Here is a 13,997-nt window from a genome sequence, read left to right as displayed (position 1 = left end):
CGCCTAAGGCAGAGGAGAAGGCGAAGGCGACAGGCTCTTGGGGGCCTGCGCCTGGGGCAGAGGAGGAGGCGACAACGGGCTCTTGGGGGCCTGCGCCTGGGGCAGAGGAGGTCTGTAGGCTGGGCCGGGGACATGGTCTCTGCAGGCTGGGCCGGGGACATAGTCTCTGCAGGCTGGGCCGGGGACAGAGCCCCTTGGACGGGCTGGACCAGAGACTCGTAGAAGGGCTGGACCGGATACGGTACGACCTCCGGAACCACCGCTGGAACTGGAGACGGCGTCGACCACGGAACTGGAGACGGTGGAGACATCGGACTAGAGGGGACGTCGACCTCTGGACAGGAGGGAGCGTCTACCTCTGGACAGGAAAGAGCATCGACCTCTGGGCAGGAGGGAGCATCGACCTCTGGACAGGAGGGAGCGTCGACCTCTGGACAGGAAAGAGCGTCGACCTCTGGACAGGAGGGAGCGTCGACCTCTGGACAGGAAAGAGCGTCGACCTCTGGACAGGAGGGAGCGTCGACCTCTGGACAGGAAAGAACGTCGGCCTCTGGACAGGAAAGAGCGTCGGCCTCTGGACAGGAGAGAGCGTCGACCTCTGGACTGGAGAGAGCGTCGACCTCTGGACTGGAGAGAGCGTCGACCTCTGGACAGGAGAGAGCGTCGACCTCTGGACTGGAGAGAGAGTCGACCTCTGGACTGGAGAGAGCGTCGACCTCTGGACTGGAGAGAGTCGACCTCTGGACTGGAGAGGGCGTCGACCTCTGGACTGGAGAGAGCGTTGACCTCTGGAGTGGGTAAGGCGACTTCAGACGAGGCGACTTCAGACGGGACGTCGACTTCAGACGAGACGTCGACTTCAGACGAGACGAGACGACTTCAGATGAGACAACTTCAGACGAGACGACTTCAGACACGTCGACTTCAGAGGAGACAACTTCAGAGGAGACGACTTCAGAGGAGACCACTTCAGACACGTCGACTTCAGAGGAGACGACTTCAGACACGTCGACTTCAGAGGAGACGACTTCAGACACGTCGACATCAGAGGAGACGACTTCAGACCAGTCGACTTCAGAGGAGATGACTTCAGACACGTCAACTTCAGAGGAGACGACTTCAGACACGTCGACTTCAGAGGGCGTTGGCCTCTGGCCCGGGGGCGTCAGCTTCTGGCCCGGGGGCGTCGGCTTCTGGCCCGGGGGCGTCAGCTTCTGGCCCGGGGGCATCGGCTTCTGGCCCGGGGGCGTCGACTTCTGGCCCGGGGGCGTCGACTTCTGGCCCGGGGGCGTCGGCTTCTGGCCCGGGGGCGTCAGCTTCTGGCCCGGGGGCATCGGCTTCTGGCCCGGGGGCGTCAACTTCTGGCCCGGGGGCATCGACTTCTGGCCCGGGGGCGTCGACTTCTGGACTGGAAGAGGCGTCGACCCTTGGACTGGAAGAGGCGTCGACCATACGACTGGAAGAGGCGTCGACTTCTGGTCCATCGACTTCCGAACCGTCAACCTCTGGACCGTTGACCCCTGGACCGTTAGCCCCTGGACCGTCGACCCCTGGACCGTCGACTTCTGGTCCGGAACCGGAACCATCTGCTTCTGGGCCAGAACTGGAACCATCTGCTTCAGGGCCATAACCGTCTGCTTCTGGGCCGGAACCGGAACCATCTGCTTCTGGGCCCGAACCTTCTGCTTCTGGGCCAGGACCGCCTGCTTCCAGACCGGTACCATCAGCTTCTGGGCCGGAGGCAGAGCTGCTGCGGGAGGAGCTGCCTGGACAGGCTGGACCAGATGCGGTGCGACCTCTGGGACCACCGCTGGAACTGGATGCGGTGCGTCCACCGGGGCCACCGCTGGAGCAGGCTGCGACAGAGCAGGTGGTGCTGGGAACTGTGAGAGCAGGGAGGACAGACCGTCCAGCTGCATCTCTTTGAGGCTGAGCGTCCGATGGAGCTGGGCCAGCTCAGCCCGGAGACCGGCGAGCTCCGCTGGGTGAACCCCGGGCTCACTCCTCTGGCCCTGACATGAGGAGGATAGAGCGTCCAGGCGGGATTCTTGGAAGCTGATGAGCTGACGGAACCGGCCAAGCTCTGCCTGGAGACTGACAAACTCAGTCAGCTGGGCTGCGGCCAACGCTCCTCCCTCTGCAGATGACGGAGGCGCCGATTGGGTCGGAGACGGAACTGCTGGTCTGGCCAGGGGCGTGTCCAAACTGCTGCGCAGAGCAGGGGCAGCGGCGGGCACACAGCTCCATCCCGGAACACAGGACTGCGGGGGAGCCCGGTGTCTCTCCCCACGCCGTGGACCAACGCCGGGGGAGCACACAACCAGACGGGTGCCCACGTAACTGGAGTGATCCGAACGTGTCTCTCGGTCCGGTCTCTCATCAGGCGCTGGGAGGATGGAGAGGAAGGCATAGGGTGCATGCCGGCGCCGTCGTCCGCGGCGAGGTGGAGCTGGAGCTGGAGAAGCCGGGTGGTGGCCCGGGGCAAGCCACTGGAGCAGGTACTCCCACGGGAGAATCTCCCCGCTGGATCCTTCAACGGGTTGCCTCATTCTGTCACACGTGCCAGTGAGTGGAGCAGAGGTGAGGATCCAACCGCTGGGGAAAACGCTGGGGAGGAATCAGGCAGGTAAACAAACTGGGACAGGTAAGGTCTTTTAATGAGAAACAGGCAGACATGGAAACATTGAGGCAACAAGAGACAATGAACTGGAGGGGTTTAAATACAGGAGGGCTGGGTGCTTGAGTGGTTGGGAAACAAGAGGCAGGTAGGAGCAATCAACAGAGACACAGGCTGAACCAAATGGGGAGACAGGACAGGGTGTGACAGTTTCTCTCTAGAAACCCTTGATAGTCTTCAGATTTCGTGGGACCCTGCACAGATTCCAGACACCCCGTACCAGATGTAGCAAAGCAGCCCCAGAACATAACAGCGCCTCCTCCATGTTTCACAGTAGGGACAGTGTTCTTTTCTTGATATGCTTAATTTTCCATCTGTGAACATCGAGCTGATGTGCTAGTTGTGTCTCATCTGTCCAGAGGACATTCTCTTAGAAGCTTTGTGGCTTGTCAATATGTGGTGTCCTCCTTGGTCGTCTCACATGCAGTCCACTTTGGCTCAAACGACGACGAATGGTGTTATCGGACACTGATTATGTGAAGTGCCTTGAGATGATATTTGTCGTGATTTGGTGCTATATAAATAAACTTGAATTGAATTGAATGTCCTTTGACCTAGAATTTATCTTGGATCTCGTTTTTCTGGACTCTTTTGTTACCATTAGGTCTATCCACCTCTTTGATTTGTCATCACTTTTCCTCCTAACCCTAATATAAAATAACTCATTAGTACATTTTACATTACCTGTTCAAACACAGAGAAAATTCTAACTAAACATGGAGGTGACGCATTTTCTGACCCAAACACTAACAAAGGAACACTGGAGTCATCAATCAATTCATCAATCAACTTTTATTTGTATGGTGCTTTCCATCATCCTCAAAGGGGACCCAAAACACTGAACACATCACAAATAAAACTTAGAAAACAGGACACCAGTAAAACTAGGATCAGAAAACATGGTCAATAAAAAGCAAACAATAAAAAAGAAATACTAAAATGAGATAAAACCAGTCATTAAACAGATTTGGTGAACGCCAGATGATAAAAATGAGTCTTCAAGCGACTCTTAAAAGCAGGCAAAGATGGAGACAGCTTAATGTTAAGAGGTAACTTGTTTCAGAAGTGCTAAAACCGAAAATGCCCTCCCCCCATGTCCTAGACCTGGAGCGAGGGACAGTAAGCAGGAATGGATCTGCAGAGCGCAATGACCTTGAGGTTACATGACTTTTTAACAAATCCTCAATGTATGGAGGGGCACTGCCCTAAAAAAACTGATGGACAAATAGAAGGAGTTTATACTGTGCCTGATAAGAGACCGGAAGCCAATGGAGCATTGCCAGCACAGGACTAATATGGTCCCATTTTCTGGACCCCGTCAGAAACCTGTCTGAACTGTTCTGCACCAGTTGCAGACATCAAAGAGCAGCCGGACCCAACCAAGCATACAGAGAGTTACAGTAGTCCAGCTTTGATATCATAAAGGCATAGAGTATTCACTCCAAGTGGGTCCTGGACAGTAACAGCTTCATTTTAGCTAAGCGACGCAAATAAAAAAAGCAGGAGCATGTAACTAAGTTAATCAATTTCCCTCTGGGATTAATAAAGTATTTTTGAATTGAATTGATGTGGGCGTCAATTTTTAATCCAGAGATAATGCCTAACCCCAAGGCTAGTGACAACTGGTTTCTGACGTGGTGAGAGAAGGTCAGATATAGCGCTTGGGTCTGATCAAGATATCCGGTGAAAGATGGTGAACTTGGTTTTATGCTCATTAACATACAGATAGCTAGCAGCCAACCAGGACTTGTTTTCATTAACACAGCTAACTTGAATCGTAACAGAGACATGTTTCCCAGGACATGGTGTTGAGTAGATCTGACAGTCATCAGCATAAGGATGAAACTCAACACCATGGAAGATGGACCCCAGAGGAAGCAAACAAATGGCAAATAGGAGTGGACAAAGAGATGAGACCTGCAGATCCCCCCAAAGCAGAGCCTCTCAGGAGGAAAGAACTTCCCCCATTTTAACACAAAACCTCCTACCAGCAAAGTACAACCAAAACCATTCTAGTGCTGACCCTGTGACTTCCCCCACTGATCCAGCTGATCAAGCAAATATCATGGTCCACTGAATTAAAGGCAGCATTTAGATCTAATAACAGCAGCACCACAGAGAAACCATGATCTAAAGATACATAGATGTCATTTAAGACCCTAAGTAGGGCCGACTCAGTGCTGTGCCCAGACCTAAACCCTGACTGAAATTCCTCAAATAAATCAGAGTCTAATAGATGAGACACCAGCTGCTGGTAAACGACTTTCTCCAACAGTTTAGTGGAAAAAGGGAGGGTGGAAATCAGTCTGTAGTTCTTGAACAAAGAAGCATCAGCAGAGGGTTTATTCAGGATAGGCCAAAAAACGGCTGCTGTTAGTGAGGACGGGAGCACACCAAGAGTCACGCTACCATTCATAATGGTCCCTAAAAATGGGCTGAGGAATGAAAAAGCCTCCTTCCAGAGGCGAGGTGGAAGAACATCGAGAGGAGAACCAGCCATCTTCTGCCCAGAAACCAGCTTACTCAGTTCAGTGGGGGGAGATCGGGGTGAAGGAGCTCAGGGAAACATGTAAAGGAACAGCTGGATCAGGGCCGGTGAAGGAGCCAGAAATAGATGCTCTAATATCAGCTAAAGTTATGAAAGTCGACACTGTTAACAGCAGCAGATGCTGAGCCTGTGTCCTGTGTTGAGGGTATACCCTCATGAGAAATTACTATGCAGTGATTTTCTCCAAAAAGACTGTGCTAAATTGCTCTGAAAAAGCAAATAATCACATCAGCGCCAAGACACTTCATTTCCCATGATGCTTTTTGTACACGGAAGCAATATGATGACGTCACCGCCAAGGCGGAGCACAGGTTCACAACAGTCTCAGCCCACGAACTGCCAGACTCTATAAAAGGGAGACGAAAACGAAACTTATTTGTTCTTTGTCCAGTATCACTGGCTGTAAGGACGCTCATCGCACGCTCGAATCAACTTGAGCAGATCAGACACCGGACCGCTGAAAGCTGAGTTGGAAACCCAGCAAATCTACTCTTTTCTGCAGCAACTCCAGTTGATGTGAAGGAAACGATCGCTGAAAGCAACTCCAGCTCCATCCAGCTCACGCTGTGAGTTACAAACTCAGCACAAAAGGAAACTTTGCTCTTGTGTCCAGCCCGTTGGAGAGACACTCGTGCGGAGAAACAATGGAGGAAATCACATCTGACAAGGGACGCCTTGCTTTGCTCCGGAACAGCTGTTATCTCCTGCAAGTTTTATTTCATTTAAACTTTTACCTTTTCTCGTCTCTTCTAGACCAAGATAAGCAGTCGACCGCGTGACTTGCTTCAAATTATCAGACGGTTTTTCTCTATCTTCCGTATCAAACACGTTAGATATCTACCGTGAAGTAAGATCTTTCGTTTATTGTTTATTTAATCTGGTATTGTCGGTCAGCTCTGGCCAGGCTGGTCGACTTCTCTTTTGAATTAAATAATTTACGAGTGACCTTTGTTGTTTTGTTAACTTTTGAAGTTTTTAAGTTTAAGTTTTACTGTGATTTTAAGCCACTAAGTGTTCGGGAAAGTTGAGAACTGGACACACTCAGTTCTCCTGTGTATGCAAGCCCCCACACACTCACAGCTTACAGCACATCCCAAAGACACACACTCCCCGCGCACCTAGGAAAACAAAGCCCATTCATATATCATTCATTCATACACACACACACACACACACACACACACACACACACACACACACACACACACACACACACACACACACACACACACACACACACACACACTCATACGTGTTTTTAGCGTTTGTGGGGACATCCTCCATTACACACACACATTTTCAATTATATCAAATTGTTTTGCATTATTAATCTCCATGTTTAATTAAAGGTTATAAAATTCTGATTTGTCTCCAGTAGATTTGTTGTGTCGATGTAAAATCTCTGCTCCTAGAACTTTTCCACATCTTTTTGATAGACTGATAAGAGTTTTGGATTCAATTTTCCCCAGTTAAAGGGGATGGTGCCCCGTAGATTCCTAAAGAGTATCTTAATTAATTAATACATCGGTAAATATTCCCACATTTACAGAATTTATTGAAGAATCCAAAAAGTAAGTAAAGCTTACTAATTATTAGCTCCTAATTACCCCAACACCTGAAATACCAGCACAGAGTTCAGTGTTTTAAAAAGAGTCCAATGATTATTGGGCTTTGCCTCAATGGTGTCCACAAAGTAAGCCGTCCTGGCATCTCTAACTGCATCCTGATAGGCAGCCAGAGATGCTCGAAAAATCTCACGGGAGACCTGCAAACCATCCTTTAACCATTTTCTCTCAGCAATCCTACAGACCCAGGGTTTTTTAAGAGGAGCGACAGTATCGAGAGTCTGTTTGCAAAGCAAATCAAAATGTTGCAAAAACACCTCAGTGTTACCCAACTCTCCGTTCGCATTTTCAGCCTTAGCTGACAACAAATGTAACAACTGACCCAACATTTAAAACTCTGGATCTAGTGAAAAGAACAGCTGTCATCGGGATGGGACGTGGTCGACTAAGATCACAGAGAACTGGAGAGATGTCAGCGAAGACAAGAGGTACAATCTCATCATTAATAGCTGGGAGACCTGCGGAAAGAACCAAATCAAGTGTGTGGCGCTTGACACGAGTAGTTCCAGTGACCCACTGAGTCAAATTAAGAGTCCAGCTAATTAAAACGTCCCTAGCCAACACGTTGTCAGGACAACATACACGAATATTACAATCACCAAGAAATAAAACATGATCATACTTCAGGATGCAGTCCGCCACGAGGTCCGAAAAGTCCTTAAAAATTCGGAGTCATACTTTGGGGACGATACATCAACACAACAAGCAGGCACTGGGAAAACCAGAGTTCAAGCAAACACACTTCAGAAGAGGCCATCACAGGGCCAAACAAATTACAAGATGGCAGCACTCACTCCTAAGTAGCACGTGAAAGTGTGTGGCAGCCACTTAATTCAAGGTAATTAACGATGTATCAAGTCCCAGACAACTAATATCCCAATGTAAAGGCAGTTTTACGAAGGCTAACAGAGCTCATTCATGCATTAAATAGTCAGGAAGCACTAGAAATGTTTCACTTTCATTAGTTTACACACATGGAAGACAGAATTTATGTAAACAGGACATGGTAATTTATTTTCTGTCATTGACTGAACACTCAGAGCATCGTTGATAAAGATGGCACAGGAACGCTGCACACAACCCAGGTGATAACTCAACTCAACTACAGAGCGAGTAGGCTACGAGTGCACACGTCACTTCCTCTAACAAGATTTAAAGACAAACTACCAAAATAAACAAGAAACTCCCAAGCCTTTATACACCAGAGGTAGGCGGGGTCTTGGGCCGGGGTGGACAGGCCCACCTGGCATTGTTCCAGGACAATAGACGGCGCTATATCAAATACAGCCCATACACCAAGACAGTTTCTGATTTTTAAAACCTTAATTTGACTTGTGAACGTTCAAACGAACAGATTTCAGCACTTTTCTAGGCCCCATTGGAATGACTCAGCTCATTAACCACAACACCTAGACCTAAATGTTAACCAGAGTATTCTAAACTAATAGCAGAGTCCTTAAAACATAATTTGTGAAACCTTTCTTTATTTGTTACAGTTGCAAAAAACTATTTTCATCTGGTCCACCTTACATCTGGTCAATCTCAAAACTACCACACTGACTCTTCAAACCTGGGTGAGATTATTTCACATTAACAGCACAATCCTGAAAATGACTGTTGGTCGTTTGTGAAAAAACAGAAAGTAGGTCAAGTTGATTAGTGAAAACTCAAAGAATGCAACTTTCTTTACGTATCTTTAGTGAGTTTGGATCATCATGCTGTCAACATTTTGTTTAGCACTGCAGGTTGAGGTTTACAAACAATAAGCTACGTTTATTTCAAGAGTTCTGATTATTAACCATGAAATAAAACATTTTGTAATTAGAGCTGATTAAAGATGTAATGAGCAGAAAACAGTAAATAAATAAGAAACAAAAAATTTGGCCAAATCAAATTCAATTCAAATTCAAATTCAAAAATACTTTATTAATCCCAGAGGGAAATTGATTGAAAATGAATGAAAAAATATCTCATTTAAAAACCACATCCCAAATGACTTAAGTAATTCAAAATATGTCAGAATCATGCACACTGGCATCAGAGTAGGGTATGTGTATATATATATATATATATATATATATATATATATATATATATATATATATATATATATATATATATATATATATAGCTGTTACCCCACCCCCCTCGCTTTGAGGGCAAGCGGGACAGAAAAATGCCTGGGCCGAACTCCCCTCGGATTCAGAGTCAGGGGGACCGTTCCTCCCAACCAACCCTCTCCAGGACTCACTGTTGTGGTCCACATGAGCGTTAAAGTCCCCCAGGATAACGTCGGAGTCACCAGAAGCAGCACTCTCCAGTCTCCACAAAGGGTGGGTAGTCTGATCTGCAGTTTGGTGTATAAGTCCGAACAATCCTCTTGTTTTTTTTTTCATTCAAATTTTTATTGATTTATTCCTTTTATATTCAAACCCAAACACATCACCATGTAACATAACAACCATAACCCTGGCCTAAATTAAACACACAAGTAGGGAAGGGGAGAGAGAGAGAAAAAAATAAATAAAAAAGGAAATAAGCAGAATTGAAATAAGTAGATAATTAAATAAGTGAATAATATCATCATACAGAGGAAAGACCATCATGCGATGTACCAGACTCAGGAATAACATTGCTTATGGGGCAGATGCCAAGTATTTTATGTGCCCTTGTCCAGATCCACTGTGAGTGCTGCAAGATTGGATTTTGTTGCAGTTTATCAATATGTTTCTGAGAGAGGAGCTGAATGACATTGAACGGGTTAGACATAGCCCCTTCAATCCGTACCCACCCTGGATCCAAATTTAATGTATTCCAATGTCTAGCGTTTCATTCATTTCAAATACAATATTATACAGCTCTAAATCTGGGAGGGCTACGCCTCCATCCTCTTTAAATGGACATAATTTTTTTAATCCAATTTTTGGATTCTTGCCATTCCACAAAAGGGTCTTAATCAACCCCTTATACTGTTTGATGAAGACATCACCAATGATAATTGGGACCATTATAGACAGATAATTAAATTGTGGGGCAACAAGCATCTTAATGATATTGATTTTTCCCCACATCGTAAGATTTAACGTCTTCCATTTATCTAACTTTAACTTTAGTTTTTGTAACATTGGCTGCGCAGACCTTGGGCTTACTAGTAAGATCTGGGAAAAACAAGGATCTTGTTAAAGCAAGTGGCTCTTATTGTCATGGTCTGTGTCTGCATCTCCCCTCTTGTGTCTCCTTGTGTCCTCCATTCGTCTCTAGATTCCCCTTTTGTGTCTCATAGCGCCCTCATGTGTCCTTTGTCTGCATCTCATTTATGTTTCTTCTGTTTGTTGCCCTTCCGGCGTTCATTCAGTCGTCCTCAGCCCCTCCAGTTGTGGCTCCAGCCTCTTTGTCCGCAGCTCAGTGTATGTGTGTGTAAGTGTATGTGTGTGTTAGTGTGTGTGTGTGTGTTAGTGTGTGTGTGTGTGTGTGTGTGTGTGTGTGCGCGCGCGTGTCCACTCCCCAGCTCAGTGTTTGTGTGTGTGAGTGTATGTGTGTGTTATTGTGTGTGTGTGAGTCCTTCCCTCAGTCTTTAGGTTTAGTTTTATGTTTTAGAGCTTCAGGTTTAGTTTCAGGTTTATCTGCCCTCCTCTGGTTCTGTTCCCATTTAGCTTATTGTAGTCACCTGATTTCCCTCCAGCCCTCACTCCACACACCTGCTTCTCGTTTCCCTTATTGCTGCTTCCTGTCTATATAAGCCCTGTCTTGTCTCTGTGTTGTGTCGGTCCATTGTGTTTGTCAGCGTTGTTACTCGTGCTCCGTGTGAGCTTTATGTCTCCAGGTTTTTGGTGCTCTAAGAGAGCTTTCGGTGTCCTGTGTTCGGGACTTTTGATTCCTGACTTTGGTGCTCTAAGTGAGCTTTAGGTGTCCTGTGTTCCAGAACTTTTGGATTTTTGGCTCGCTGCCTTTTTGGATTTACTTTTGTTTTCATCCTGCAATAAAATGATTATTTACTTTACATCATCTCCTGCCTCTTGTCGTCTGGGTAATCTGCACTTTGGGTCCTAACCATCCCCGCAACGTGACACTTATAGTGCACAACAGATGTACTTTGGCTAAAGAAACCGAGGTGAACAAGTGCCCCATAGCGAAGGGCCTTTAAATACCGCTTTGTTGCAGCAGTCCGCCTGCAGGCAGATATGCTGCTGAATCTGGTGCGACTAAACTTCCTGGCCATCAAAGACCAGGTATGTTGAAAATGATTTATCCCTAGACTTTTTCAACACACATTTTTTTTTACATTATTCAGTTCTTTATTGTATATTTTAACAAAAAGCTAAGCACTGTGTGACTACCCTTACTAGGTCCCAGTGACAATGACCTGCCTGAGGACAATTGGAGATGCAGCACAGCCATCAGACTCATTCCTAGCCCAACTCCACAAGGACCTGGACAACCCTGCTGGCTTAGGTGCATTTAGCATCACGCATGACGAAGAGAGGCTCAGGATACGCAGAGTCAATGGTCTTTCTTGAACCACAGTCTTTACACTCACGACACCATCGTTTCACATCCTCAAACCAACCAGGCCAATAAAAATTGTCTTTTATTTTAGCCTGCAGCTTCTGGACCCCCAAATGACCCGCTGCCACTGAGTCGTGCAGCTGTTCCAAAACCTTTGGAATAACGGACTTTGGGAGAACCACTTGAATCTGTTTTGCTGCATCCGAATTGGCTGGCGGCACCCTGACCAACCTCCCCTCTTCAATCTGCAACTGGACCATCACAGCTCCAAACTTCTGTAACTCTGGTGGAGGATGTGACCCTCCATGATCACTTTTGAGGGCATTAATCTGCCAACTCTACATCCTCCCTCTGGGCCTTGGACAAATCATCAGTTTTCCCTACCCTAGAGGAAGCAGTGTCCAACTGCTGTACTGCACATATTGTTTGGGGGGTTTCATCCTCATCCTCTTGGGGGTTTACCACCTAATCAATATAAGCGGGCAGACGTGAGAACGCATCTGCATTAGAGTGAACTCGGCCCGACCCATGCACAATCTTCTATTGGAAGCTTGCTAGCTTCTCCAGCCTGCGAGCTAGCTACCCCTCCACTCCCTGGAAATTATGTAGCCACCTCAAGGAATTGTGATCTGTTTTCAACACAAACTCTTTACCTGACAAATAATGTTTAAAATGTCTAGTAAAGGTGACCACACTCAATAATTCCTTTTTCGTGGTGGCATGCTTCCATTCTGGTTTTGACAACACCATACAGGCATAAGCGATGACTCGCTCCTGCCCTGCTTCCTCCTGAGATAACACCGCTCCAGTGCCTGCATCACTTGCATCTGTGGCTAAATTACAGGTCTTATGTGAGTCAGGGTATGCCAGGATAGGAGCTGACAACAAACACAGCTTAAGCTGCTCAAAAGACAACTGACATCATCAGTCCACTTGAACCTCCTACCGTTTTCCGTGAGGTGATGAGGATGTGCCACCTCTGCAAAACCTTAAAAAACCTCCTATAATAGCAGGTTAACCCAAGGAAACGTCTTACTTCAGTTAGATTTTTTAGAACCGGCCACTGCCGCTCTGCTTCAATCTTTGCTGGGTCAGCTTCCACTCCCTTGGCAGAGATGACATGACTCAAGTATTGCACCTGGGTAGCAAAAAAGTTTTATTTGGCTGGCTTAACTGTCAAATTAGCCAAGCGCAGTTTGCTTAACACCTCGTCCAACCTCATCAGATGTTCCTGAAATGTACGCCCAAAGACTATAATGCCGTCCAAGTACACCAAACAAGTCGTCCACTGCAAGTCTGTCAAAACCACATCCATTGACTACTGAAATGTGTTTGGGCTGTGTAACAGCACTTAGCAACAAGATGGCACCTGTGCTTGGTTTTTTCAAACGTTTCTCCACTAACCTCCTGTTTTCCACCTTGCTCCTGTCTGCGATCCTCTTCAGTAGTGTCCCTGCTACCATCTTCTATGATCGCTAAACTCTTTTGTCCTTCCGTTTGTTCACGATCGCCCAAGATGCACTGAGGGCGTACCTTCCTGTTTGTTTAACTGAGTGGCGCACTGGCCTGGAACAAACAACGGTCCCGAGCTGCGCACCTCCAGCGATGTTTATCCGGTCCCGGGAACATGTTGGAGGAAAAGAGGTAAACGAGCAGGAATCCAGGTGTGAATAAGACTTCTCTTAAAGCGTGGTTTATCTAGTAAACATCGGCGTGATATTCTAGCTTCTCTTCCTTTGTTTGGTGACCTGAGCGCCACTTCCGCATTCCCGCCAGGCCGCATTGCGGCGCGGTTCATCCTTCCACGTTTTTTAAGGTCGGTTTATCCTCATTCCTCAGTGGTTTCTCCTCCTGTTCCCTCCATAAGTGGTTTTTATAAACACCGTGGATCTAACCCTGCTAATTTACGTCCACTAACTCCAGCTGTTTCTGTAGTTTCTGATTCCTCCACCTCACTCAGCATGGCTCTATTAAATACCCGCTCTGTTAACAATAAGTCCTTCCTGCTCAATGATCTAATTCTCTCTAAAAACCTGGATTTTCTGTTTCTGACTGAAGTTTGGCAGCAAACATCTGATTATTCTGGTCTGATTGAACTCTGCCCGAGTGGTTATTCTTTTCGTAGCCAGCCCCGGGGTTCTGGTCGTGGTGGAGGCCTAGCTGTTGTTTTCAGAGACCATCTTCCATGTAGCTCTACAACCTCTGGTCACTTTGCTTCCTTTGAACTGCAGCTGATTAAAGTTGGGCGTAAGGACCCGTTCTACTGTGCTGTGGTTTATCGTCCACCTGGTCCAAACAGTTCTTTCCTTCAGGAGTTTAGTGACTTTCTATCCTCCACTGTGAAGCTGTCCAGACTGGTGATTGTTGGTGACTTTAACATCCACGTTGATGATCCCTCTGACCACTTTGCCATGAATTTCTCCAGCCTTATGGACTCCTTCAGCTTTACCCAGCATGTTTCTGGCCCCACACACACCAGGGGGCACACTCTAGTCTAGAACTTGTTTTTACCCTGAGTCTAAATGCTGACAGTGTTTGTCCTGAGGATGTTTATATATCAGATCACCATTGCATTTTCTTTAACTTGTCAGTTTCTGCATCACCACCTCCTGCTCACCATATGGTTAGTTCTCGTTTTCTT

The sequence above is a fragment of the Nothobranchius furzeri genome, chromosome 9 (genome assembly GCF_043380555.1).
Source record: "Nothobranchius furzeri strain GRZ-AD chromosome 9, NfurGRZ-RIMD1, whole genome shotgun sequence".
Classification (NCBI taxonomy): Eukaryota; Metazoa; Chordata; class Actinopteri; order Cyprinodontiformes; family Nothobranchiidae; genus Nothobranchius; species Nothobranchius furzeri.
The sequence above is the reverse complement of the archived record's forward strand: the minus strand, read 5'-3'. Positions refer to the sequence as shown.